General features: G+C 39.3%; 1 long non-coding RNA gene across 2 annotated transcripts in view; it reads right to left on the reverse strand.

Annotated features, from left to right (window-relative positions):
- LOC106730842 overlaps positions 1 to 27,030 on the reverse strand; it is a 51,585-nt gene that overhangs the window by 22,182 nt on the left and 2,373 nt on the right. For both annotated transcript variants that reach the window (XR_001367286.2, XR_004321275.1), the window contains exons 2-3: positions 10,878 to 10,912; positions 2,276 to 2,388 (exon numbers count right to left, since the gene is read on the reverse strand). This is a non-coding gene — a long non-coding RNA (uncharacterized LOC106730842). The remainder of the gene's footprint in view (positions 1 to 2,275; positions 2,389 to 10,877; positions 10,913 to 27,030) is intronic.

Raw genomic sequence — 27,030 nt, forward strand, 5'->3', positions numbered from 1 at the left:
AGTTGTTTGTTTTTCTAGATCTGAGTAAAGGACTTCTCATGTTTGTTAAATTCCATCTGGTTAGATTAATTTTCTCCATTCTAGTCATCACAACATAAAAATTCTTGTTAAGTAAGTGACAAAAGAAATGCAGTGCATTGGTATACAGATGTCAGACCAAGGCCCGACATGTCAAATCAGGGAAACCCCTCTAGTAGCAGAATATAGCAACAGGACACCGTAGCAAACATATATGCTGTAGTTTTCTTGACAAAAATAACCCATGAGTCCACATAACTCACCAGCGTTAGAGACTCTGTTCACTTCTCAGTATTTTAGACTCAAACATTTTTTTATGAGAATATATCTCCAGAACATATGATTTCTTCTTATAGTCCAGCATTCACATATGTATCTTGTATTAACAAACATATACTTTCTTCTTCCAAATCATTTTAATACAGTAATTAGTACCAAATAATAAATACATAATTTAATGCCTTTTATTACTTTTCTTTTCTACCCCCCCACCCCAAAAATCCATATAAAACCAGAGTAGCTTAAGTTCCTAAGCATTTTATACCTGGCTTTTTTAGATTGAGGTAAAATTCACATAACATAAAATTCACCATTTTAAAGTGAATAATTCAGTGTCATTTTAGTACATCCATGATGCAATCATCACCTCTATCTGGTTCCAAAACATTTTCATGACCCCAGAAGAAAACTCCATAACCATTAAGCAGTTACTCCCCACCCACCCATTTCTCCTAGGCCCTGGCAACCACCGATCTGCTTCCTGTCTCTGTGGATGTACCCACCCCGAGTATGTCATATAAATGGAATCATATAATAGGTGGCCTGTTGTGCCTGGCTTCTTTCACTGAGCATAATGTTTCTGAGGTACAATTCATGTCATAACTTGTATCAACTTCATTCTTTTTATGGCTGAATAATATTCCATTATACCACAACTTGTTCATCCACAATTTATCATTCACTAATGGAATTTGAGTTCTTCCACCTTTTGGTAATTGTGAACAGTGCTGCTATGAACATGCACGCACATGTATTTGAGTACTTGTTTTTAATTCTTTTGGGTATATACCGAGCAGTGGAATTGCTGGTTCATGTGGTAATTCTATGTTTAATTTTTTGAGGAAACACCAAACCATTTTCTACAGTGGCTACACCATTTAAAATTCCCAACAGCACTGTAAGAGGGTTCCAATTTCTCCACATCCTTGCCAACACTATTTTACATTTTTAAATTATAGCCCTCCTAGTGGTATCTCATTGCAGTTTTGATTTGTATTTCCCTAATGACTAATGATATTTACCATCTTTTCATTTGCTAGTTGTCCATTTGTATAACTTCTCTGGAGAAATGTCTATTCAAGTCCTTTGCCTATTTTTACATTGGGTTGTCTTTTTGTTGAGTTGTAAAAGTTCTTTGTATATTCTGGATATTAGACTCTTATCATTTATATGATTGCAAAATAAATTATCCCATTCTGGAGGTTGTCTTTTCACTTTCTCAATAATGTCCTTCGATGCACAAAGGTTTTTAAATTTGATGAGGTCCAATTTATCTACTTTTTCTTTTATTGCTTATTCTTTTGGTGTCATACCCAAAATCCATAGTCAAACTTAAGGTCATGAAGATTTGTATCCATGTTCTCTTGTTAACAGTTTTATGGATTTAACTCTAATGCTTAGATTTTTCATCGATTTTGAGTTAATTTTTTGTATATATTGTGAGGTCGCACTTCAATCTTTTGCATGTGGATATCAAATTGCTCCACTACCATTTGTTGAAGTGATTATTCCTTCCACACTGAATGACCTTGGTAACCTTTGTCCAAAATTAATTGGCCATACATGTATGGGTTTTATTAAGGACCCTTAATTCTGTTCCATTGGTCCCTATGTCTATATTTATGCCAGTAATGTAGTAGAGAAGAACAAATCTGACTCCATATTCGATCTGTTCCTTTGGCTCTGACACTGCTCTGTTTCCTGTGCTTAGTTATAGTGGTTCTGCACCTTTGGTAAAAGAATGTTATCTATAACCTGAAGTATACAAGATTAGCCCATTCTCAAGGCTCTGGCCTTTAAGGGTATTAACACTTTTCCATTTATATAGAGAAAAAAGTTACAGAGCAGAGAATAACATTTGTCTTGTTGGAGGTTTACAGAAACATTGTGACCTGACCTAGGATTCTGACACCAAGAAGTTTGCAACAACTATCCACACCTCCTCCCCTTTTAGTATAAAAAGAACCTGAATTCTGACCTGTGGAAGATGGCTCTCCAGGACATCAGTCTTCCACCTTCTTGGTCTGCCGGCTTTATGAGTAGTTGTTATTCCTTGCCCCAACACATTGTCTCCTGATTTTCTGGTCTGTCCTGCAGCGAGCAGAAAGAGTTTGGACTTGGTAACAATAATACACTGTTTTGATTACTGTAGCTTTGTAATAAGTCTGGAAATTGGGAAATGTGAATTCTCCAACTTCATTGTTCTCTTCCAATATTACTTTGGCTATTTTAGGCCTTTTAATTTTCATATAAATTTGAGAATTGGATTTTACATTTTTGCAAAAATGGTCATTGAAATTTTGATAGAGATGGCTTTGGGTAATTTTTCCATCTTAACAACATTAAGTCATCTATTAGTGAACACAGGACATGTCTTTCCATTTATTTAGATATTCTTTAATTTTTCTCAATGTTTTGTAGTTTTTGGTGTGCAAGTCTTTAACTTCCCTGGTTAAATTTGTCCCTACGTGCTTTATTTATTTATTTAGGATGCTATAGTAAATGAAATTGTTTTCTTAATTTTATTTTTTGCTGGTGTATAGAAACACAACTAATTTTTGAATGTTGATTTTATACCTTGCAACTTTGCTTCATTTGTTGGATCTAGTAAAGGGTGTGTGTGTGTGTGTGTGTGTGTGTGTGTGTGTGTGTGTGTGTGTGTGTGTGTGTGTGTGTGTGTGTGTGTGTGTGTGTGTGTGTGATTTCTTTGGGATTTTCTATGTATTAGATCCTGTTATTGCCCAAAAGTCAGTGCACAAACCCTTGCTGTTTTTCCAAAACCGAACTAATACCTATGTAAATAGTTCTTTTATTAAACTCTCCTCAAATTACAAATTTCCTTTTAGGACTGAAACTGATACAAGTTGTCAAATCAGGACCCAGTGAATAAAACCAAAATAGGGCTGAGTATTTTCAAAGAGAGGAATTTAATGGAGAGAATTGGTTACATTGATATTGGAAGACCTGAGAGGCCAAATAAGTGGCAGCAAAGGAACCCAGAGATCAGCAACACCTGGCAGCCACCACCATTCCTATGCTGGAAGAACAAAGGAAAAATGCTGTATTATCATATCCAGGAGGCTGCAGTGACCTGGAAGAAGCTAGAAGCTAGTTCAAAGGGAACTAGATCTGCTGCTACCTGGAGGTGCAGCCTGAGACAGGAGAAAACATCCTTCCCTCCCTTTTCCCTCCTCCAACTCTCCAATCTCATGGAATTCCTGTTGACTGAATCCAACCAGGAGCCAGCCGACACAGGCGTCTGAGGAAAGCAGCATGCAGAAGAAAGCAGAGTCGGGCAAGGGAATGATCAGAGAACACGCACCTCATATCCCACAAAGAAGACTCTTCTAAATAAGGTGACATTTCAGTGGAGACTTTAAATAAGTAAAGAAGCAAAGCATGCAGATATTTGGAATAAGAACGTTCCAGGTTGCAGGGGGAAAGTGCAAAGGCTCTAGGAAGTATCAGGCTTAGGAGCACATAGAACCAACGTCCTACAACAAAAAGAGCAGGAGAGTGGTAGGAAATGAAATTAGAGGGGAAGACAGGCAGCAGATGGTATTGGGCTTTATATGCCATACAATGGACTTTAGCTTTTGCTCTGAGATGAAGTCAGCGGCCAGTTCTGAGCAGAGGAGTGACATGATCTGACTATGGTTTAAAAGGATCCTTGTGGCTGCTATGAAGAAAAGAAATCTTAATGGGGCAAGAGACCCAGAGGGAAAACAGTTTGGAAATTTTCTCAACAATCTAGGCAATGCAGCTTGGGTGAGGGCCCAACAGGTAGATAAGAAGAGGTAAGATTGAACATAGTTGAAGATGGAGCCAACAGATTTTGAGGTAGGGCTATCTGTGCACGTGAAAGAAAGAGTGGAGTCAAAAGGACTTCAACTTGAGAAGTGCAGATTTGAAGGGGAAAGCAGGATCTCGCTTATGGACACATTAAATTTGAAATGGATATTAGACATCCATGCAGAGCTGCTGGGAGAGCTGTTGGATAAATGATTCTGGAATCTGAGAGGTGTTTGGACTGGAGATATAAATCTGGGAGTTACTGGCATATAAATAGTATTTGTCTTAGTTTGGATTCCCCTCGAAGCAGACCCTGACAAGAATTTGAGTGCAAGTAATTTACTTGGGAGGAGAGTTCAAGAATTACCAGTAGAGAAGTGAGATGGGAAAAGGAAGAAAGTGAATAAAAGGTATATTATGGAATAAGTTATCCTTGTCGGCAACTGAACATTGTTGCATTTTGGAATTCTGGGAGGGAATGCAGAATAAACTTCAAAGGCATCCTAACTGAGGGATCAGAGAGCTAGGTTAGTTATCCACCAAACTGCCATCTATCTTTGGTTGAGGACCACTCTGGGATGTTACTCTCCAGCACTTCCAGCTTCTTTACTGGAGAGCTCCTTCCTCCCCGGGCCAATAAAAAGCTCCACCCCAGGCAGAGAATCAGAAGAAGGGCCCCCTCCTCCCCATCAAGCAGCCTTCTGTGTGTAGAGATGAGCCTTGAAGGGAGACAGGTGGGCAGCCATAGCAGGAAGAAACCAACCTTGCTGACTTGATTTCAGACTTCTGGCCTACTGGCCTGCAGGAGAATAAATTTCTGTTGTTTCAGGCCACGTTCGTGGTAATTCGTTATGTTAGTCCTAGGAAACCAACTTAGGGGGTGAATTCATATTTTAGTAAAGTGAAGTGTGTGTGGTGAGGAAAACCATGAGGGTGCATTCTTGGGACTCTGGAAGGAGCCTGGGACCACTGGAAATTCCTGAAACCTTGGGGTGTTTCCCTTGGGCTCCCTCTAGAAGAATACGGCTCCTCCTCCAGAAATCGTGTTTCCTGATAGTCTGGAAAACCTGCCATTATTTTGAGTCCACAGTCTCATTTCCATGAAAGTGTTTGCAAACAGTTTGCTCCCCAGGAAGTTCTACCCTTATGACTGAATCAGCCTGATTCTGCAGTCCTGAAATGTCTGCTTGCAGCAGGTCTGAGCTGAGAAGACCACACTTGAGGACAGCTGCTTCCCACACACTGGTCTCTCCCTGGATTTCTGACTTGTGTCAACTGGGATGAAAAGAAGTCCCAGCCAGCCTGCACTTTGATGTACCGGTGCTTTCATGCATTCTGCTTTCTGCCTTAAGAGCTCTTACCCAACTTAGGGAGCCCCTGCTCATCCTCTGAGACATGCCCAGATGCCTTCTGCTCTGTGAAGGCCTCCCTGGAACCACGGGATTGTTCTCTTCAACTTTCCCACAGAACTTGTACACTTCTCTTAAAGGACTTATTACATTTTATTACAGCTCATTTGTTTCATGTATTTGTCTTACCTGAAACACTCCAGAGGAAGTGTTATTCATGTCTGAATCACCAGCACTTAGTCTAGAAGCTAGCTCAATAAATACTTCTTGTATAAACTAAGGAAAGCAGTGTCTTAGAAAATCTACAGTAACCAAACTCAGAGTTTCTCAAAAACATACCACTGCTCTTATTTAATTTCATCTACTTTGGATTTCAAGTCACTGGAATTTGGCAAAGGAACAAAGTAACATAGAAAGTGTGTCTTCTACGAGTAAAGAGTTCAGTTAATATTTGCTGATTTGCTGTTATGATCAGAGGAGAACTTCCTTCCATGAGATGAAATGGGCAATGTCACCCCCAGGACTGCCAAGCTTCTGAACATGAGGGAGGGAGGGAGGTTCTTCCTATTTTGGATTAGAATTTAGCCAAGGCTTTCCAGAATTAGCCACTGAAGAAGCACATTGAGCCATTTTCCCTGCACCTGGTCACTGCAGAAAGCTAAAATGTTTACAGTGGATGGTGTTCAGTGTGATGTTATCACTTCATGGTCTATCCAAATGCCTCCTTCCATCACATTTGGTTTGGATTTTTACGTATTTGAAAATATTCAGAATGAATCCTTAGTTATAAGAGAAAAACAGACTGTGCTCTAAGCTTGTATGTGAGTATGTGCTATAGAAAAGATGAAAACATCCAAGTGAACAGAAACTGAGGGCATAAATATAAGAGGAAGGTTTGGGTGAGTATGTGTGTTCCCATGGGAACCTACAGCTGCTGCCAACAACACCATGGAAAAGGCTACAGACTCTTCCTATGATTCAGGCTAAAAACAAATTTGTAAAGAAGTCAAAATACACATGAATCATCTCCTCTTTCATTCACCACAATCATTACTCTCAAGTCAAAAGCTGCCTAAGTCATAAGGAAAACCAGCCAGTTGTGATAACCAGAGATGTTTTCAGTAAATAATCTCCCCACTAAGAAACTCCAACAGCTTCTAACATCCACCACATAACATCTAAATTCCTTCACCTATTGAGACCCTCATAATCTGGCACTACAATCTCCATCCCACCTAATTTGTGATCACTTCCCCCTTTTGGTCAAGATGGTCTTTTCATTACCCCTACATACTACCCCATATATCATGTTCATTCATATCTCCAAACTTTACTCACACTGTCTCCCAGTGCATTTTCCTTTTTCTTTATCTAGTCAAGCCAATTTATTCTTCAAGTCTTGTCCAGTATCATCTAATCTGTGCGGTTTGTCATGACTGCAAATCATACTGGTATCTCTTTGAATTTCTACGCTGTTACTAAACAGTTAGAATCCCAAGCTAATGTTTCTTTTGAAATCAATCCATCATTTATGAACACTTATTGGGTTTACACACTGTGCAGGGAGCATAATGGACATTTCTTGCTGATCTTCTAGCTGTTTTCTTTGCTGGGTTCACCATTTTAAACAATTCTTTCCTTCTCAAAGATGACCAAGATAACTAAGGACTTTTTGCTCCTCCTTAAATTCTGTACAAGGGAATCACTTTCCCCCGGCTCCTTGGACTAAGAAAGAATTGGTGGATACTAAACTGGCGAGAGCTACTGGAATCTTCAACTCAACCCCTTCCAAACCGAATAAACCTCAGTTAAAGTTCAAATCAGTCACTAATTAAGGAAAGTCTGTGCAGATAAGGAAGCATTCCTTTGGACACTTTGACTACTCTTTGGATATCCAGATTGTGGAATCAGTAACAGGCATCTTCAGTGGTATGTGTAGATTCTCACCCCAGAATTCAGAATGAGAGTAATTCCTTTGGGATCTGACCCTCACAGGAAAACAAAAACAAAAACAAAAACAAAAAAACCCCAAAGTGAACAAGGCTAGATTCAGGTCCCAAGTCTGGCAATCTCAGTTTAGTCATGAACGGATATTAGACTCTCTATAACAATAACTTTTGCCTGATGTCTGAAACCTCAAAATGCCTCTATTTCTAGAGCAATATCATCTCTTTATTAAGAAACTTTCTAGATGACAAGAAATTTAGCCTGATATTTGTAAAAGTCACTTTAGTTCACTTGTGATGAATGAGAGGAAAATGGAAACAAAAAATTCTTCTCTCTTTAATTGAATAAGCAGCAGCCCGCCTTTGAATGACTTTTTTGTAGTTTACCCACTGTGGTAGATTATTGTCAAAAGTGCTTACACCTTCTCCCTTTCACCTCCATGAAGGGAATATCTTTCTCCCACATCCTGACCTTGGGTTTGGCCATGTGACTTGCTTTGGCAGATGTGACATAAACAGGGTCCTGAAATATGTTTGAGTGAGCTTGCCTCTTGCACCTCTGTCATTGCCATGAGAAGAGCCATGTCTTGACTAGTCACCTGTCCAAGGAGGGTGAAGGGCCGCCCAGCTGACCTGCAGGTTTGTGAGATTAAATGATTGTGATTTTAAGGTACTGAGTTTGGGGGCGGTTTGTTACACAGACTTTTGGGAGCAACAACTAGCTGATATACATATGAATAGCTCCACAAAAGACCAGATTTTCCCAAGTTCTGTTTCAGTTCCCAGAAAATACCCATTCTTGACTGTAAAATATACAAATATATTTTCCTATGAGCGTCTAGTTCAAATGGTACAGTGTGCTTCAGACAAACACTTCTATTTTCCTTTTAAAAAAATTTCTGACATCATGTTTTCCTCTGAGTGTTGGGAGTGCCCTGAGAGAAATGTGATGCCTCTATGTGCCCAAGTACTTACTTGATTCCAGGCTCAGAGAAATGACTGTGATCCCTAAGTCTGTCACTGCGGCATGGACTGCTAAAATCTTGAAGGTAGGAGGCTCTATTAGCTGGGGGCTCAGCAAGAAATAGAGAGCATACTCAGCTTTGTTGTGTAGAGGCTTTTTGACAAAGGAACTATTTATAGAAATATACGCAGAGTTAGAGGAGCCAGTGAGGGATATAGGGATGTTGAGACCCCTGGAGACCAGGGGCTGCAGGAAGCTGTTGCAGTCCCCGGCCTGAACAGCAGGGGGAGACAACCCTATTGCCAGGGCCTGGTTGAGAACTAGAGTCAGGGGGACTGCCCCAACATAAATGTAGTTTTGGTGATGAGGCCACTGATAGAACCACGGTGAAGCAGAGAGTGACTGGTAAGGAATAAACACCCTGGCATCTCTCTTCTCCCACAATCTGGTCTTCTGCTGGTGCCTCCCACTGGCCAGAGGGTGACAGTCCTTAGAGGCCAGCCTCCCAAGACAAAGAACATAGCAGAGGAGAACAGAGAATGGATCTGGGGAAAATCAAAGAATAACCAGAACAGAGTAAAACCAAAACATCAACACAATACATTAAGAATATCTTTTATTTTACATAGAAGTATCCTAATGTGCTGGGAAATAATATTATACATTATATCACTTTGCTTTGAGAAAGCAAGTAGCTGATTATCCATCTGATCTCGAATATGTGAGATGCACTTCCTTGGTTTTGTGGTTCTTCCTTAAACTTGATCTTTGCCTGAGAAGAATTCTCTAACAATAATACTTCAGGGATAACAGCAGGTAAGCCCAAAGGAAGTGAATTCCAGGTCTTAGGATTGCTGGATGTGAAGTGAAGCATTTAGAGTATCAGAAGATTTGTTAACAATATGTTCCTCCTAATATTAGTGAGTTTGCTTGATATTAAACTAGCCTAGACTAGGTTTCTCCAGAACAGACCCTGAGACTAGGACTGAGGCTGGTTTATTTGGAAGGCAATCTCAGGAATGCACTGATGGCTTGGGGAGGGGCGGGGAACGACACTGAGCCAGGCATGGGAAGGAAGCCAGGAGAGGATGCATTCCCGAGTACATTACTGCTGTTACTACTGTGGGGAGCTGGGGCTCATTTCAACTGTGCAACCCTGGGAGGTGGTGTAGAGCATCCCTGAGAATTGTCCCACCTAAAGGATGAGAAAGAGAATTTGGCTACTAACTTCCACCTGTCATTAGTTTGGGGGCTGTTCCCAGAGATGTTGACTCCTTGGCACTTCCAGTCAGCCTGACACCCAGCATGCTCCTGTGGCCATTGACAACTCTCAGGCTAAGGGATACAGGCATTGGCGATAGAAAGCCATCAGTGTGTATCTTAGTGTTTGGTGCCAAGGGGAATGGTGCGCCAAAAGCATCTACTTCAGAGGCATAACTGATTACAAACATACTACTGAGCTTCCTCCTTAACAGGAGAAAACCAGAAGGCTAGCAACCAAGATGGCAAGATATGGAAAGTATCGCTAATCTTTGTGACAGCAGCCCTATTTTCTTCCCACAGAGGATCTTTGCATGCTTCTCCTCAACCCCCTAGGCAGTCACTGAAGGTCAGGTTAAGGGAGGCTTGAGAAAATTTCTCCTTATCTTCTTAGAAGACATTGGAAACAGGTCAGGGGAGGAGCTTTACAGAGCACAGGCAGCAAGAGAATGCTGTGCCTTTCTAGTTAATGGAAACTTAGCGTCTATATTCCAAGAAAATAATATTTCTTTCTCCTGCTGTAAATTTTAGTCATTCTAATTTTCTACAGGCTTGAAAACCACAGGATTATCCCTTCAAAGGGAAATACTGAAGCTGAGGTGCTTACTGTTCAATAAAATTTCCACATAGTACTCTCCTCTTAGACATGATGGTATGCCCCAGTCTCCACTTAGTCCCAGTCTTACAAGCTTTTTTACCTCTTAACATCAAGTTCAAGGAGTAACTAAGACTTGGGCTGTTTGTAGTTACTAAATTGGGAAATGGGGGGACGGGTGGTGCAGGAAAGGAGAGTTTCCCCTGCCCTAACGTTCCAGGGCACTCAGAAAAAGACAATGGTTGGTGCTGATGCTAGAAAACTCATTCTCATGTAGGTTTTAGGCTGATTTCCTTCTCTCTCAGCTTCACTGGAGGGAGGATTCCTTTCAATAGTGGAAAAGAACAAGATAGGGAGTAAGTAGTTAACTAGGCAAGGGTGGTAGTAAGTGTTTTGGGCAAGGGAACCGCATGTGAAAACACATTAGGCCCAAGTAATAAGCATGTGAGAACAGTGCTCAACAGCTTTAGTTACTAAGGAAATGCAAATTAATACTACATTGAGATACTACTTTACACTCATAGAACAGCTAAAATTGAAGACTGACACTATCAAATACTGATACGAATGTGGAACAATTAGAAGTCATATATATTGCTGATGGGAGTGTAAAACCGTATAACCACTTGGGCAAAGAGTGTGGAGGTTTCTTATAAAGTTAAACACATACTTACCTTATGATCCAGTAACTGCAGTCCCAGGTAATTATCTAAGATAAGGGAAAATATATGTTAACAAATCATGTGACTTGTACAAAGAATTTTCATAGCAGCTTTACTCACAATAGCCCTAAACTGAAAACAATCAAAAAGGCCATCAACGAGAGGATGGGTAAACAGGTTGTGGTATATTACCACCTGGCAAGAAAAAAGGATGAATTAGTGTACTGATACATGCAACAGCATGACTGAATCTCACAAACATAATGCTGAGAAAAGAAGCTAGACACAAAAGGGTATATAAAAGTCATATGTTTCAGTTTGTATGATGTTCTAGAATAAGCAAAGCTAATCTAAGGTGAAAAAAAAAATCCGTGGTTGCTTCTGGGAGGCTGGGGGGCCACCTGGGAAGGGAGGAGGACTCTTTCTCGTAAGATGGAAAGGTGTAGGTACCCAGGCGTACCTCTGTCAAAACTGTTCAGTTTAGACTTGTGTGTTTCAATGTATGTAAAGCTTACCTTAAAAGCTGTAAACATAATGATAATCAAATGGAGGGCATATGGGGAGTGGATGGTATAGATGAAACAAGAGTGGTAGAATAGTAATAGCTGAAGTTGAGTGATGAGTGAGTGTGGTTTATTACACTATTCTATTTATCTATGTTTGAAATTTTCCACAGAAAATGAGTTTAAAAAAAAAAGACAATAAGCAAGTATCATCAAAAGGTTTTCAGGAAACTAAAAATAGTTCAGTATGGCTGGAGTGGAGAGTGTCTTTTCCACTCTTTCATTTCCTAGGAATCTTCCCAGACAGTGGTGGACTGAAGATACCAAATCTCTTAGTCACACTTCATCCCAAGGCATGGTCAGTTACAATGACTAGCTAACATAAACAAATAATTATGCTGGGAAACACAGACATCTATAGCTCATGTGTAAACATCGCTTACAAAGACTGTTCCCTGAGGTACCTTACAGCAATTGGAACAAGAATTTAAACATGAGCCATTTAGCTACCATGGAATATGGACATGTTTACTGGTACAAGCTCAGACCAGTTTAATCCCTTCTTAACTTGGTAATGTTCCTGAAGTTGCAGTAACTAAACCACACCACACCCAATCAACCACTAATTTAAATTTTTAAAAATTAAAAAAAAAAATTAATTTAAAACATTTAAAATTTTTAACTTAAAAAATTATCTTCTAAATTTTAAAATTATGTCTGAAAATAAAAATATGTTCAATAAATCATCAATTCTCATCACTTTCTATTTGAAAAGATTAATGCCAATGCTGTGGGTGTTTCCTAAGGGCCTACATTAAATTTCCTTCATCTTGATGCAATGCATCTGTGTATGTACATGTGTTTAAGTGTGTGAAATCAGGGGTCTCTGTAACCTTGTTAGAGTGAATTACAGATTTTTTAGGAAAAATGTAAAGTTCCCTTTAATTTTACAAATAAGGGAAACAAAACCAGGAGAAATGAAGGGAGTTGCCCAAGGTAACAAGGGGTAAGACCATCACTCAGATCTTCTGATTTCTTCAAATTGGGGTACACAACTCTGCAATGTGCATGAATATGAAATGCCTACCATTAGCTACATCCATACTGAATAACTCAAGAGAATTTTATCTTGGCAATTCAGAGAATACTGTTTCCAGTGCACCAATAGAAATGTTTTGCCCTGTGGAACAGGGTGATAGCTCAAAAAATTTTTGAAAATCCTGCCAATTCACCACTTGGAGATGCTTGTGGACACAGCATTAGAGTGGACACTGAACTGCTCAGACCCTTCTGTTTATTTTCTCTTCTTAACCCACATCTTTATTTGGGTGCCACCACCTGCTCTTCACACCAGTTTCTTCAAGTGGTGGGTTACAGTCCATTAGTGGATCTTGAAACCAACTTAATGGGACATAATCAGCATTTTAAAATTGGAATTCAATTGATTAGAAAACTTCAGCATATAACACCCAGGGCAAGTATTATTTTGTGAAATTTTCGTTTCAGTCATACACATATGTGTGCACACTGGGTGACAACGTAAACATTTTCTAACTGTGGATTACAGTCAAAATCATTTGAAAGTCCGTGGCTCTCAGGGTCTCACAGGGATTTTAAAATGCTTTAACTCTGATCACCCCTTTCTCAACTCACATGTTTGTTGTGTATTACTTTTACTTCATGTTTGGAATAACACAAATAATCATTTATCATAATATGTAATATCTGGATTTATCCACGTTTGCTAAATTTCTTTATATCTGTGAACTTTTTTTTTATTATGGTAAAACTTACATAAAATTCACAGTTTCAACCACTTTCCAGTGTACATTCTACGGTATTTAGTGCATTCACAACAATCTGCAACCATCACCACTATCTGGTTCCAGAACATTTTCATTACTCCAAAAGGAAAATCCACACCAATTAAGCAGTTACTCTCCATTCCTTCTTCTCCCCAGCCTCTGGCAGCCAGTAATCTGCTGTCTCTATGGATTTGCCTACTTTGGATATTTCAAATGGAATCATATAATATGTGACCTTTTGTGTCTGACCTCTTTCACTTGGCATGTGTTTGAGAGTCAGTCATGTTGTAGCAAGTATCAGTACTTAATTCCTTTTTTGTGGGTGCATAATATTTCACTGTGTAAGTATACCAGATCTATTTATCCATCATCCATTGATGGACATTTGGGTTGTTTTTACCTTTTGGCTATTGTGAATAGTGCTGCTATGAACATTTGTGTACAAGTATCTGTTTGAATGCTTGTTTTCAGTTTTGGGGGTTATATACCTAGAAGTGGAATTAGTGGGTCATATGGTAAGTCTATGTTTAACTTTTTGAAGAACCACCAAACTTTTTTCCACAGTGGCTGTGATGCAGGAAAACTGGATGTGGGGCAGTAAGGAGGGTCGTGTCTTAGGTCTCGGTTGAGCCCCTGGTATGTGCCCCAACAAATGTGGGTCCTTGGCTTCGCGCAGGAAAGAATTCAAGTGCGAGCCACTGTTGAGTAAAGGTAGATTTATTTATACAGATACATACTGCATAGAGTGTAAGGCAAGAGAAAGGCAAGGAAAGAGCTGTGGGAATTGGGTGCTCAGATTAAAGTAAAAGTAGGTACACATTCCATAGACAAGAGTGCAGGCCATCTCCAAAAAGGAAGGAGCGAAAAAGGCCACTAGGCATAGTGTTGCCAGTTTTTATGGGCTCAGTAGCTTCACACGCCTACAGGTGGGATCATTCCAACTGCCCTGGGGAAGGGGCTGGGATTCCCAGGGATTGTCTCTATGTATTATAGTCTGAACACTTCCTTCAGATTTAATTCTCTCTTCAACTGCATATTTTCTGCTGTATAATTCATCTACTGAATTATTAATTTCAATAATATACTTTATTTATAAAAATGTTCTAATTGATTTTTTTCAAATATGCCTGGTATTTTTATTAGATCTCTATTTTGATCTTTTTCAGTTTTTATTCCATCTTTAATTTCTTAAAACTTCTGATGCATAATTATTTTAAACTCTCTGATAATTTCAATATCTAAATTCTCAGGAATTTAAATATGATGTTATTGTGTTCTCCTGACTTCCATTTATGGTATGCTATAAAGTTTCTTATTATATTCAATTGTATTTAATCTTTGCAAATCAGAAAGACTCAACTGGGGATTTGTATTTGTTTCTTTGTGGATCTGGGGGTACTGCTGATCTGAAACCACTCTGGTCCCCTTCAAAGATCCTGGTTTAATAAGAGAGTCTCACTGTCCACTTTGCAGAAAGCCCAAGGTTTAATCTTCTAGTCCCAGTGCTGGTACTGACATTTGTCCCCCAAAGCAATCCTAGCCTTTTCATTTGTTTAAGCTGTGCATCATTCCAGATTTACTAGTTTTCGTTTTTGGTACATGAGATATCACTTATTTCTTGTATGTCAGCAATGTGTTAAAATTATATTTGAAATTTATCCAGATTCTAGTCATATTGTAGTGGAAGAGTCATTCTACCTAGTCCATCATAATCCAAGCTCTGAAAAGCACAAGAAATAGCTTAATCTCTATCAATTGAAGGGTGTTAACACTGGAAGAAAAAAGAAGTGGTAAGTAAATAATAAGCCATGTTGATGTGTTGAGTAACAGGATTTAGTTTCTTGGACCATGATTCTACCATGTGTCTTTTTCTGGGGATTAGGAAGAGGAAAATCAGACTAAATGAAGAAAAGTTAGTTATAAATGGGGCCAAAATGGCTTGAACCAAGTTCACCCTACAAAGGGAAAAAGAAAAATGTCATCTTATATCTGACTACTTAAAAATAACTCATATTTTCATGGAATATGTTTCTTGAGAATAAGGATCATATTTCTCCCATAGTACCCAGGGCTCCAACATAGGATAAGTACTTATGTATTTTTTGGGATCTAAAACGGCTATGTTAAAAAGATCTTTAAAGATTATATAGTTTAACATCTTAAATTTCAGACAAATAACTTGGATTACAGTTTTAAGCAATTTGTCCTGAGGTCATGCAGCTAGCATAATAGACCGTGGGAGTAAACCCAACATCTCCTAGCTCCAGGTCATGCTTGTGTATTACACCACACTAGATCACGGAATTGAGTCAATGTGAATTGTTCAAGTGTGTGGCACTGCATACCAAGAAGAAGGGGGAAAATGCTCTCTTTGAACTAATTGTTTTTCTTCTTTCCCTTTTACAGAACTGATGACTTCATACATAAGCTTGGACTTCATACATAAGCTTGTTTGCTGAAAGCAGCACATATTTTCTATGAATATAAATCCTTTATTGTGTATTTAAAAAATAATTTGCACCATTAGGACAATTTTTTTTTTTTGGTAAAAGTTCAACTCCTAACATCAGTGGTTAAGGATGGATACTGCCAAAAAGTAAGCAAGAAATAAAGAGTTTTAGTTAGAGATCTGGAAACAGGTGATTTTTGCTTGAGAATGAAAGTGTCTCAGACAGAGACATAAATAGCAAAGGTGAAGAGGGAAAGAGCGGTGTGAAGTGGGTCAGGTTGGAATCTATTCTAAAAGATGGATATGCTTAGCTGATTTGGGGCGTGAGGTTTGAAAGGGTGAAGACTCAACGTACACTGTCTTTTGTCTACTTTTCTACCTCCCTTCAGGGTGAGGCTGAGTAGAATTGGATTGAAGTTTCCTTAGTGATTTGTTTAGTGAAAGGTTGCCACATGGTCAAGGGTTTGCTTGTAGCACTGTGAACTCCCATTTGACCAAATGGGTGCTCAGTTTTTTTACACAATGCTAGGAATAACATGTACAAGGCACCTTAATTTCCTTCTCCCAGAGGTGGGCTATGGAGGCGGGTTGTGGAGGATGTATAGGATGGATGTAGCTGGGCTGAGTAGACCAGGGACCCCTGAAGGACAGGTGTGTGTATATATAGGTGAGAAGAGCTAGAGATGTAAGTAACATAGTGACAACTCTAGTAAAATCACAGATTTATTTGTGAAGTTGGCTGGTGACGAGGAGTCTCATCAGCCCAGAGAGTATACCTGTGATATGTGAAGCTCTCTAAGGAGAGCTCAGTCAATCAACAGACATTTGTTAGATGCTGAGTGGGGGCTTTGGCTGCAGATGGTCCTCAGGAGGAAATCTGCCCGTGTCACTCATTTGATGACCGTGGGTCATTTACTTCAATTCTCTGAGAGTCTATATTCTCATCTGTAAAATGGAGACAATGGGACATATCTCTCTGGGTTGTTATGAGAATTAATGAGATAATGAAAATAAAGAAGTTAGAACAGAGCCTGGCACATAGTAAGGTGTAGTAGCCTGAATCTTATAGTGATTATTATTGAATTTGTTGAAACTGAGGCCCGATCACACCAACCCCTCCCCATGTGCTTTCTCCTCCAACCCCCAGAGAGCCCATCGACGTTGCCCTTCCCTAGTGAGAAACGTCCTTAGGTTCTGCAGCCTGAGACCTCAGAAGTGCTCTGGTTAAGCCACTCTTCCATGAATTTTGTCAGAAGAGCAAACCAACTTTTTTGAAAGGCATAAGCAGGATATCTGCTTTCCTCCTGATTTGTTAGTTCAGCAAGGAGTGAGCTGGATAGAAGTTAAATAGTCACTGAATGTGAAATTATATATAAATGTTGAACTACACGAGGTTTCTGGCATTAAGAAGCAAGGTAATTTGAGGTATTAACTTTCCTTTTCTTTTATATTTTAGAATGCTTTATTACTTCTTTGAAGTTCTATTCTATAAATATTTCATTTTTTGGTAACACTGTGAAGTACATTTTTTCTATTTAACTGGTGTGAAAACAGGCTCTAAGAAGTTTATTGACTCATTCAAAGCCAAATGCATATTTGGTGTCAGAATCTGAACAACCACCCGAATCATAAGACATTGTGTCCAGGAATGCTCTTTTGTTTCTTTCTTTCCCTCCCTCCATCCTTCCCTTTCTATATCCTTCCCTCCCATCTTTTCTTCCTTTCTTTTCTTCTTTCCCTTTATCTTCTTCTTCCCCTCCTCCAGCTCCTCCCTCCTTTTCTTCTTCTTCATTATGCAGTATTTCACACATACATATGTCTGATCTAAATAAAATGAATGCCCACTAATTCACCATTTGGCTTAAGAAATATGATAACTATCAATACTTCTGAAACCCCTCGCATTTCTTTCCCTACCTGTAATTACTATCCTGGATTCTGGAGTTGTTGTCACCTTTTCTGTCTAGTTTTATCATCTTATCACTTATGCATTCCTATAAATAGCTACATTGCTCTATTTTGCATGTCGATGAACTTTCTGTAAATGAAATCATACTGTCTGTATTCTTTTTTGCTCAATATCATGCATCTGAGATTCATTCATGTTGATGTGTTCAGCTGTAGCTCATTTTCACTGCTTTAAAGTATTCAGTTTTATGAATATACCAGACTTTATTCATCTGTTCTCCTACTGATGGGCATTGGGGTTATTTTCATTTTGTGCTATTCCAAACAAAGCTGCATGCAACTCTTGTTGCACATGTTCAAGGGTTTTTCCAATGAAATTACTGACTCATGGAATGTACTTCCCTACGCTTTAGGAGCTAATGCCAAATTGTTTTCCAAACTGACTGTACCAATTCCCAGAAGCATATGAATTCCAGTTACTCCTCATTTTCATCAATTTGAAATTGTCAGAAATTTTAGCCAATTTCATACCTTGTGCTCAGATCTTGGATTCTAAACACTACTAATAAAAGGAACCAGAGTTCCTTGGAGAAATAGGTGATTCCAGGGCCAAGGAAGGTAATACATGCAAGATAAGCCTAGAACATCTTTTGCCAGAAAGTAAGAACATGCCCCTAAAACAAAACACAGAGGCCAACCCAAAGTAGTTCCTAAGTGCCAGAGCTGGAACAATTTGAGCAGCAAAATAAATAATTACAGTGTTAGATTTTAATCCATAAATATAATAAATATCTATGCGCCCATACTGATAAAAATAAACAATTAAATCAATAAATGGTAGAGATGGGACACTTCTTCCTTATGGTAGAATCTGAATTAATAAATGTAAAAGGAAAGATACAAATATAAAATCACCATGAAATACCACAATAATAATAGTTGCAGAAAAGTTCCATTAATAGATGATAAAATTAGTGGGTAAAAGTTTGAGGAGAGATAAAGTTTGCATGATTTCAAAAGATCTCCCCCACCATACTTATTAATTACAAAGGGAAAGACGTAATTTTACAGTGGAGAAACTTGGCAGAAATTGCCTTAACCAAGTGATCAAGGTTAACACTGTCAATAGTAAGACACATCAACATCATGAGCCCTGTGATATGATGCAGCGAGGAGAACATGACATTTCATGGTATTCTCACCTAACACTCAGAACCTCAGTTCAATCATGAAAAAACATCAGGCCAACTCACATTGAGAGACTAAATAATCTATACTCTTCAAGAATATCAAGGTCACGAAGGACAAGGAAAGGCTAAGGGGCCACCACAGACCACAGGGCACCAAGGACAACCAACAACTAAATAAAGTGTGAGATCCTAGATAAGATCCTGGGATAGAAAAGGATGTTAGTGGAAGATTAGTGGCAAAATTTTAATGAGGTCTTCAGTTTAGCTAGCAGTGAGACAGGAGGGAAGGGGGCAGGGCACAACCATTAAAAGAATGACACAGCCATTGAGGATGGCAATAAACTGGTTAGAACCAACTCAGCCCAAAGATAGTGGAGGGTTTGACTTCCAGTGGATCTTGAGCCTCATTATATGCGCACTGTAATGTATTAGCATGCTAAATGACACACCTACAATCCCTACTTCTTCCCCAAAACAGTTGGAATAATCCTCCCACTTGTTAGCACATGAAATTATCAGGCTCATAAAAACTAACCACCCCCACACCTCGCGGCTGCTTTCCCTTCTGAGTGAGAGGGCTCACTGTCTATGGAGTGTGTATTTCCCTGAATAAATCTACGTTCCCTTAACTGGGGCTCATTCTTGAATTCTTTCCTGTGTGAGACAAGAATGTACTCTCCGGTGACAGTGGTACTGTACCAATGTTAATCTCTTGGTTCTGACTATTGTAGTATGCTTCTGTCAGATGTTAACATTAGGGGAAGCTGAGGGAAGGATATGTGAAATTCTGCACTATTCTGGCAACTTTCCTATTCGTCTAAATTTAGTTCAACATAAAGTTTTCAAAACAGTTTTTCACCAATCCAAAGTTGTAGAATTGGTAACTAAGTATGGAAAGAAATAGATAGGTGTCATAAGCGTAGAAAGCAGAATACAGCTGTATGCTATAAAGTTGTTGGATAATGTGGTTCAAGTATGAGGCAACAGCAAGCTTCAGATTACCATCCCTAGACCTAGACAGACCATCCACCCAGACAGGCAGTGCGAGACCCAGAGGTCTAACACGCCCGCAGGGCAGTGGCTTTACAGATAAGATCACTCACGAATTTTCTCTCTGAAACAAGACAATTCCAAAGGAGGGTGAGGCTAGATGCACTCAAAGCTTACTCCTGTACTCACTAATTAGATAAACTCTTCCCATTCCCCTGAAGATAAGTGAAAAGGTTAAAAAGATGCCAGCTGTGTTACACCAACACATTTCCTTCCACATGGAAAGGAGTATCAAGCACTGGGCATAATAAGTGTTTCCTGCAGTCCTCACCTATAAAACTTTATTGGCCGGTGTTTGTTTCTTTTTGGCAGGGGAAGATTTTATACTACAGATCCCATTCCTTTACTGATTATACAGTTCAGATCCTCTGTTTCTTCCTGAGTCAATTTTAGTAAGTTACATAGTTTTCATTTACTTTTTCACTTCACCTATATTTTCTTCAAATGTACTGTCATAGAAAACCACCTCCACTGTCCCCTCTCTGGAAGCAAGGGTGGTCTTCTGGGCCCTGGGGCATCTTCTTCTCTTTTGCCACCTACAACGATGGCTATTCAAGCTGTGTCAAGCTGTGGCTTGACCTCATAGACAGGAAGAAAGCCTCTAGTGAGGGAGAAGATTGGAGAAGTGGGAGCTTCCAGCACCTGGGGACTCTCCTTAAACCCTCCTGAACCAGATTCTCGTGAACACACACGGGTAGAGACTGAAGAGCACCACCTCAGCTCCCACTTCTAGAGAGGAAAGAGGAAGAGAAAGGGGAATGGGGGGAGGCGATGCTGCAGCAGCAGCTATCTAGGCGTTCAAAAGAAAGGTCCGAGAAAAACAAGAAAAAAATTTCCAAGAGAAAACTCAAAGGACAATGACTCTCACTTCTAAAATGCTAGTGATGGAGATGCAAATGGAAAGCCAAGAGAGCCAAGGAAAAAAGAAGAAGAAGAAATGTGACTAAAGGAATAAAAGAAAACAATCTAAGGAGAATAGGAAAGGGGACAGCTCTAAAAATTCCCAATGAGAGTCTCTGAAAGGTCCCTTTCAAAGCCTGAAAACCTTCAGGTTTACCTTAGAACCATGGCCATGTTCTGTTACCTGGCAAAGTTGCAGATGTGGCTAAATATAGAAACACTGGGAAACCTGTCCCACAAAGATGGAGAAAGAAATGTATCATTTAAATGGTCAGGTTATATAATGAGTTGTATGGTCAAATCAAGGCCATGTGATGGTGAAAAGAGAACCAGATACACAGAACTGAAGCAAAGAGAGCCTTGTATCCTTTAAAAAAGAAGACAGGAAAGAGAAAGAACAAAATTCTGACTAAAGGGAAGGATGACAAATAAAGACTTTACAGTTGTTCAGTAGATATTTTAACAACAATAAAAAATGAGAAAGACGCACGTGTGCAGACACACACATACACACAATATGAAAAAGCCTTACAGTGCTACTGCGTTTTTATTTAATTCTGTCAGTCTTTCTAGAAAAAGTTACTAATTGACATAACTTTAGCAGGTTCCTTGGATCATTTTAGATGGACTGACCATAATAACTTTGTTTCAAAACTGAAATCAGGAATAAAAGCCTAATTGTATTATGGAAGGTGACATAAAGTGTCCCCAAGAAACTTAGATCTCATGCCATGGGACGGTGCTATCAGTTCCACATAATGCCCCCACTTCCACTCCCTGATGAACTTGTGAAAAATGATCACTCTTTTACTGAATGTTATGAATGAAGTGATATAAAAAATATAGGAGATCACTATTAACAAAAAAGGTTTTGCTGAATAAAGAAAATCTAATATTTAAAAGTTGATACACATAATCCAATGTGTAGTCCATCTTAGAAATTATTATATTTTGATTCTAGACCCTACTCCAACACAACTCATCTCAAAAAAAAAAAAAAAAAAAACAAATGAAAAAGTAAACTAACCCAAAGACTTGACTACATGAAAAGTTCTAAAGTAAATATGGCAGAATGTTAAGATGTGTTAAAACTGGGTGTTGGCTGCCCAGTGTTCATATATTATTCTTTAATTTCTGTACATTTGAAATATTACATAATTTAAAAATCCTGAAAAATGAACAAAAGAATGATTAAGGGTTAGTTAAGTGAAGAAAGTAATACACACCATGCAGGCGGAAAGAACAGCATGTGCAAAGGCACAGAGAAATACCACTGGAAGTGTAGGTAACATTGTGCTCAGCTAGCAAAGGAAGAAGAGAAATAGAGAGTAACTGTTCGGGTGGGTGGGTGGGGTGAACATCAGAGTCAAGTTCTACTGAAAGGAAGTCAGAAGAAGCTACAGCTGCTCCCAAACCCTTTGAAAGACACAGCAAAGAGAGGTGTCTGGTGATCAGCACAAACACTCATTAAGCACCCCAGGGAGAGTAACTATTTCACACTGAGTGTGATAATGTAGCAGGCACTTTACATACACCATCCCATTTAATCTTCCCAACAACCCTGATAACCATATCATTATTCCTATTTTACACGAGGTTAACTAACTTGATCAAGACCACACAGCTAGTATACTGCAGAGCCAGGAATTTGTCCACATGTGTCTGTTTCTAAAGTCAATGTTCTTGCAAAAAAAAAAAAAAGTTTTCTTGAAGTAGAGTTTATATACCACAAAATTCATCCATTTTTAGCATAGACTCCAAATGAGTTTTAGCAAGTTTAATACAATTGTGCAGCTATTACCACAATCCAGTTTTGGATTTTGACTGGAATTCTACTCATTTCTTAACACTGCCCAGACTTCACCTCTTCCATTATATATATAAATGTCTTGCATCCCTGCCAAATTCTTCTCACCCTCAGCCCCTCCCCTACACACGCTTAAAAACTCCCCCTCCCCCCATCCACTAAAACACCCTGTGAATACTCAATCCTTGCACTTGCAGTCATATTTACTGGACTGTAATTAATAGTCCGTGAGTTGGTCTCTCTCTTACTGGGCCATGCTCTTGCTCCTGGTACGCTTTATGGTAGGCACTAAAGATACTGTTAATTCTTTCTTCAAAACTTCAAAATGGAAGTTTAAGAACTTCTTAATACAAGTGCTTAATCATTTAGTAGACGTTCAGTGGATAACTGGCTACTTTCTGGTTTGATTTGCTGCTTGAAACCAGATCCTGTGCATTTCTGAAGGTTTGACTCATTTTCTCATTCTTCCTTTTCCTTTGTGTGTGTCTGCTCTTCTTTCTCCCCCATTTTTAGAGAAGGTAGAGATGCAACAAAGCATAATGAAATATGTATGGAATACATACATATATTTGCTAAAGTTACCCTTTCTGGTTAAAAAAATTTTAACTAATATTTTGTTAAAAGTTGGTCTGTTATTAATATTTTGCCTGATATAGCTGGGTTTGGATCTGAGAACACAGGTTCTTTCCTACTGGCCCTAGAAATAATTTTCACCAGTAGGGAAGTTTTAGCAAGCTATAGATGCCTGGCCTTTACATACTTCCTTAAAGTTTCAAAGGTGAAGAAATGTAGGTCACCTGGCATTGCATTCAGCTGTCATTGAATGAACATGGATCACAACCACCTGAATTTCAGCATGTCACCTCACCAAGAATCATCAAGCTTTGGAGCTTTTGCCATCACTCATCTTCTAAGTCATTACTATGAGGTATAAAATAGCCTTTCTTGTTAATTTTTACATCCTGTGGCTGCCAACACGTGATTTACCTATTCCTCTTATCTGACACCTCCCAGAGAGATGATAGCAAAGATAAGTTAGGCTCCTTAACTGGCACAGGGAGACCAAAACTCAGGTGCTGGTACTCACTGATGGTTATAGATCAGTAACAAATGATATATTCTCATTATTCTTTACTTGAAAACTCACTGGTAAATGAAGGCAGTCAAACTATTTTCTCTATTTAATAAGGATTCTGTGAGGATTTAAATGGGGAATATAAAGAACTTCGTCTCACTCATGTTGGAGTCACAGATTGAAGGTAAAGTAGCTTCTGTCATTTAGGTACAAAATAGTACCCAGAAGTAGCTAGAAATGATAGCTTTCAAAGCTACTAGAGAGCATTGTGGTAAAAAATCCTGGGACCTCAGGTAGCCTCCAAAATGTTTATAGCACAAGGAAAGGATATTTTACATAATGGCTTAGTTTAGGAGCTAAAAATGATTTCATCTCTAAATAGATTGTCTTTTGTTTGCTGTTGTGATTTTTTAAATACTACTTTAGATTTCTTTAATTTTTCCCCCTTGTGTATTTTTTTAAACCCCTTAGGCTTCATGTTAACTCACTAGCATCTGTGGCCTGGCACTTGTTTTGACTAAGTAATCGTATGTCTTTTCCTACATAGTGCAGGCCCTGAAGCCTTATCTGTTAGGACCAGCCTTTCGCTGCCCTAGGAGGGCCTCCCAGTTGCTTGTTGTATCTGTTTTTCTCCACAAGAAAACAAGAGAAAATTAGCAAGGTTGATTTCACTTTACACATAAAAAATTATATTGGGCCCTTAATCTATTGTTGAGACTTTTTAAAGTTAAAATGTATTGAGCTCTTTCCATGAGTTAACTTATTTCAATGACACAACTTTATGAGGTAGGCACCCTTACTATGGACCATTATACAACAGGAGAAAGAAGGTAAGGGTGTTAAAAAAAACCTTGCCCAAGATCATGCGGTTAGCACGGAGTAGAGCCAGGACTGGAGCCCAGGCAGACGGGTCCCGAGGCCCACACTCTCACCCCCTGCACTACCTCCAAATCACGTGTTCCGCCTGCTGGATAACTACGAGTCCCCCAGGAACACACTTCCATTAGAGATTCAGCCTGGGAATTAGGAAAATTGAATCCCTGTACTGTACTTTAACTGCTTGGGAGGGAAGAACATTCGAGGTAGAGAAAATGCTTGTGCGAAGGCCTAACAGCCATCGGGAAGTGGAAAGCAGGCGGCTGTTAGGGGCAGTGGGAAGGCACTGCAGCGCTGCAAGCTGGGGGAAGGAGGGGATTAGCTGTACCATGATCACAAAGATACTATACCGATATCACGTTGGCTGCCTAAAAGAGAGCAAAAGTGGATTCAGGAAGATTTGTTAGGAGGCTACTGAGAAAATCCAGGTAAGAGGTGGGTAGCTTGGGCTAGGGTGTGGGTATACTGTGTGTGTATGTGGTGGGGGGGAGGAAAGGGGGGATGGAGGCTGGAAAAAAGGTATCTTCTTGATTGAAACTGAGTCTGACTAGATTATGTATAGAGGCTTTAACAAAACATTCCAGAAACTTACTTACAAGTAAGTGTTACTGCCTTCCAAGTGTCATACTGGGAAGTTACACCCCCATTTTAATGATGTTTCATGGCCCTAAATAATTCTGGAAAGCCTTTTTTAGAGCTTCCTTCAGAATAGTTTACAACCGAACCAGAAAAATGGGCTTATTGCTCTCTCTATAGGCATACTTCCTAAATCCCAAAAGCTAAGGAACTATCTGTAATGTTAAGTTGTTGTAGGGTTTATACTAACTTCCTTTTATGAGTTTGACCTTCCAACGTATACAGTGAGATCACTTCTGTAAGAAAACAAGCAAGTATGTGGGGAGGAAGAAAGCTAAGTCATCGGATTCTTCATCAAGGAATGAGGACATATTCTTTTGACAAAGAACAAGCCAACTCGGGAAATCCAGAGGCAGAAGAAATTCTTGGACAGTCAGGAGAGATTTTTTTTTTTTTAACAGACAGCCAATAAATCTTAGGGGACACAACAAATTTCTCACAGAAAAAAAAAAAAGGAATGAAGTTATATCCACCAGTTTTTAAGAGCAGTGGTAAGCATGGTGGGGAGAGGTCAGGATTCTCTCTCTGAGCCCTACTTTTCTCATCTGTAAAATGGAGACACATACACCAGGAGTTTCGTGGGGTTTTATTAATGGAGCTCTGACTTTCAGCACCTGCTCCAATTTCTCTTGCCTCACACCTTTTCTTCGGGTTAAAGAACAGGAAACTCTAGAGGGAGCAAGGGTGAAGGGGCAACCCTCCAGGAGCTTTCAGGCTTCCCTGACTTCAGCTTTCTTAGCTCTGCAGTGCCAAGGCACAGAGAAGAGAATGCCCGGCTGCTTTCTCAGCCTCTCTGAGGAGGGCTGGGGCCAGTAGTCGGGCCTTTGGTTCAACAGACATTCCCAGAGCATCCTGTCATTTAAGGAAAGCAGCAGCCCATTTAAGTCCCTGAATCTTCTCGAGAAATGGAAGCAAACTCAACGCCTCAGAGCTGGAGACTGGTTCAACTGTGAGACATAATACCTAAAGGCACAGTCACATAATGGAACTGTAATTGAAGAACAACATTAAATGACATGTTCATAATAAATGGGGAGATGTTCACAATAAATTAAGTAAACACTGCCACGAAACAGTGTATATGCTATGGGTTCCTGTCTTTTTTAAATAATTGATTTATAGGGAAGAAAATAGAAGGAAATAAAAATTGTTAACAATAAATTCTGAGTGGTAGGATTACGGATGTTTTAAATTTTTTTTCTAAGCCTCATACACTAAACAATATTTTTAATATAAACTATAATATGTAAATACGATATAGCATTTGAAAAACAACTCTACGGGTAAAAATTCTGACTGCTTTCTTCACTACCACAGGAAAACAAGCATTTAAAAAAAGGTAGTTTTTTTCCTGAGCAGCTGGATAAAGAATTTGTAAAAGGAAAAAGTGCCTCTTTTGACTTTCTGCAAGTTTCCTCCTCTTTTCCTTCGTCCTACACTTTAAAGGGTTTTTTTTTAATCCTCCCTCCCCAGAATTGAAAGTGGAAAAAATCAACCTGGTTCAGTGTTGCCACGTACAGGAGGGAAATTTCATATAGTTCAGGCTTCCCAATACTAGAGGCTCAGGGCCCTAGAGTGGGTCTGTACCCTCTTCAGCATTCACATCCTGACAGTCACCTCTGTGAGTGGCAGCAAGATAACTAAGGAAATTCCTGTCCTATACTCTCTTCAGGAGGCCAGGTCTCCACCTGAGCAGAGAGCAGGAAAGGTGAGGAAAGTACAAGGCCCAGACTTTCTTGACGTTCTCAAAACAAGAGTACCTGTAAGTAGTTAAAACACTTGACATCTATTAGTACTGCAGTTGTTAAGAATAACTACCACTTCCTGAACACATTCCATGTGTCAGGTACATACTTCATCATCTCATTTAATATTCACAATGGCCACTTAGCGATTATCCCTGTTTCACAGATAAAGATGCAAGCTGAGGTCAAACGACATGTCGAAGTTCCCAGTGCAAGAAAGG

The sequence above is a fragment of the Camelus ferus genome, chromosome 7 (assembly GCF_009834535.1).
Source record: "Camelus ferus isolate YT-003-E chromosome 7, BCGSAC_Cfer_1.0, whole genome shotgun sequence".
Classification (NCBI taxonomy): Eukaryota; Metazoa; Chordata; class Mammalia; order Artiodactyla; family Camelidae; genus Camelus; species Camelus ferus.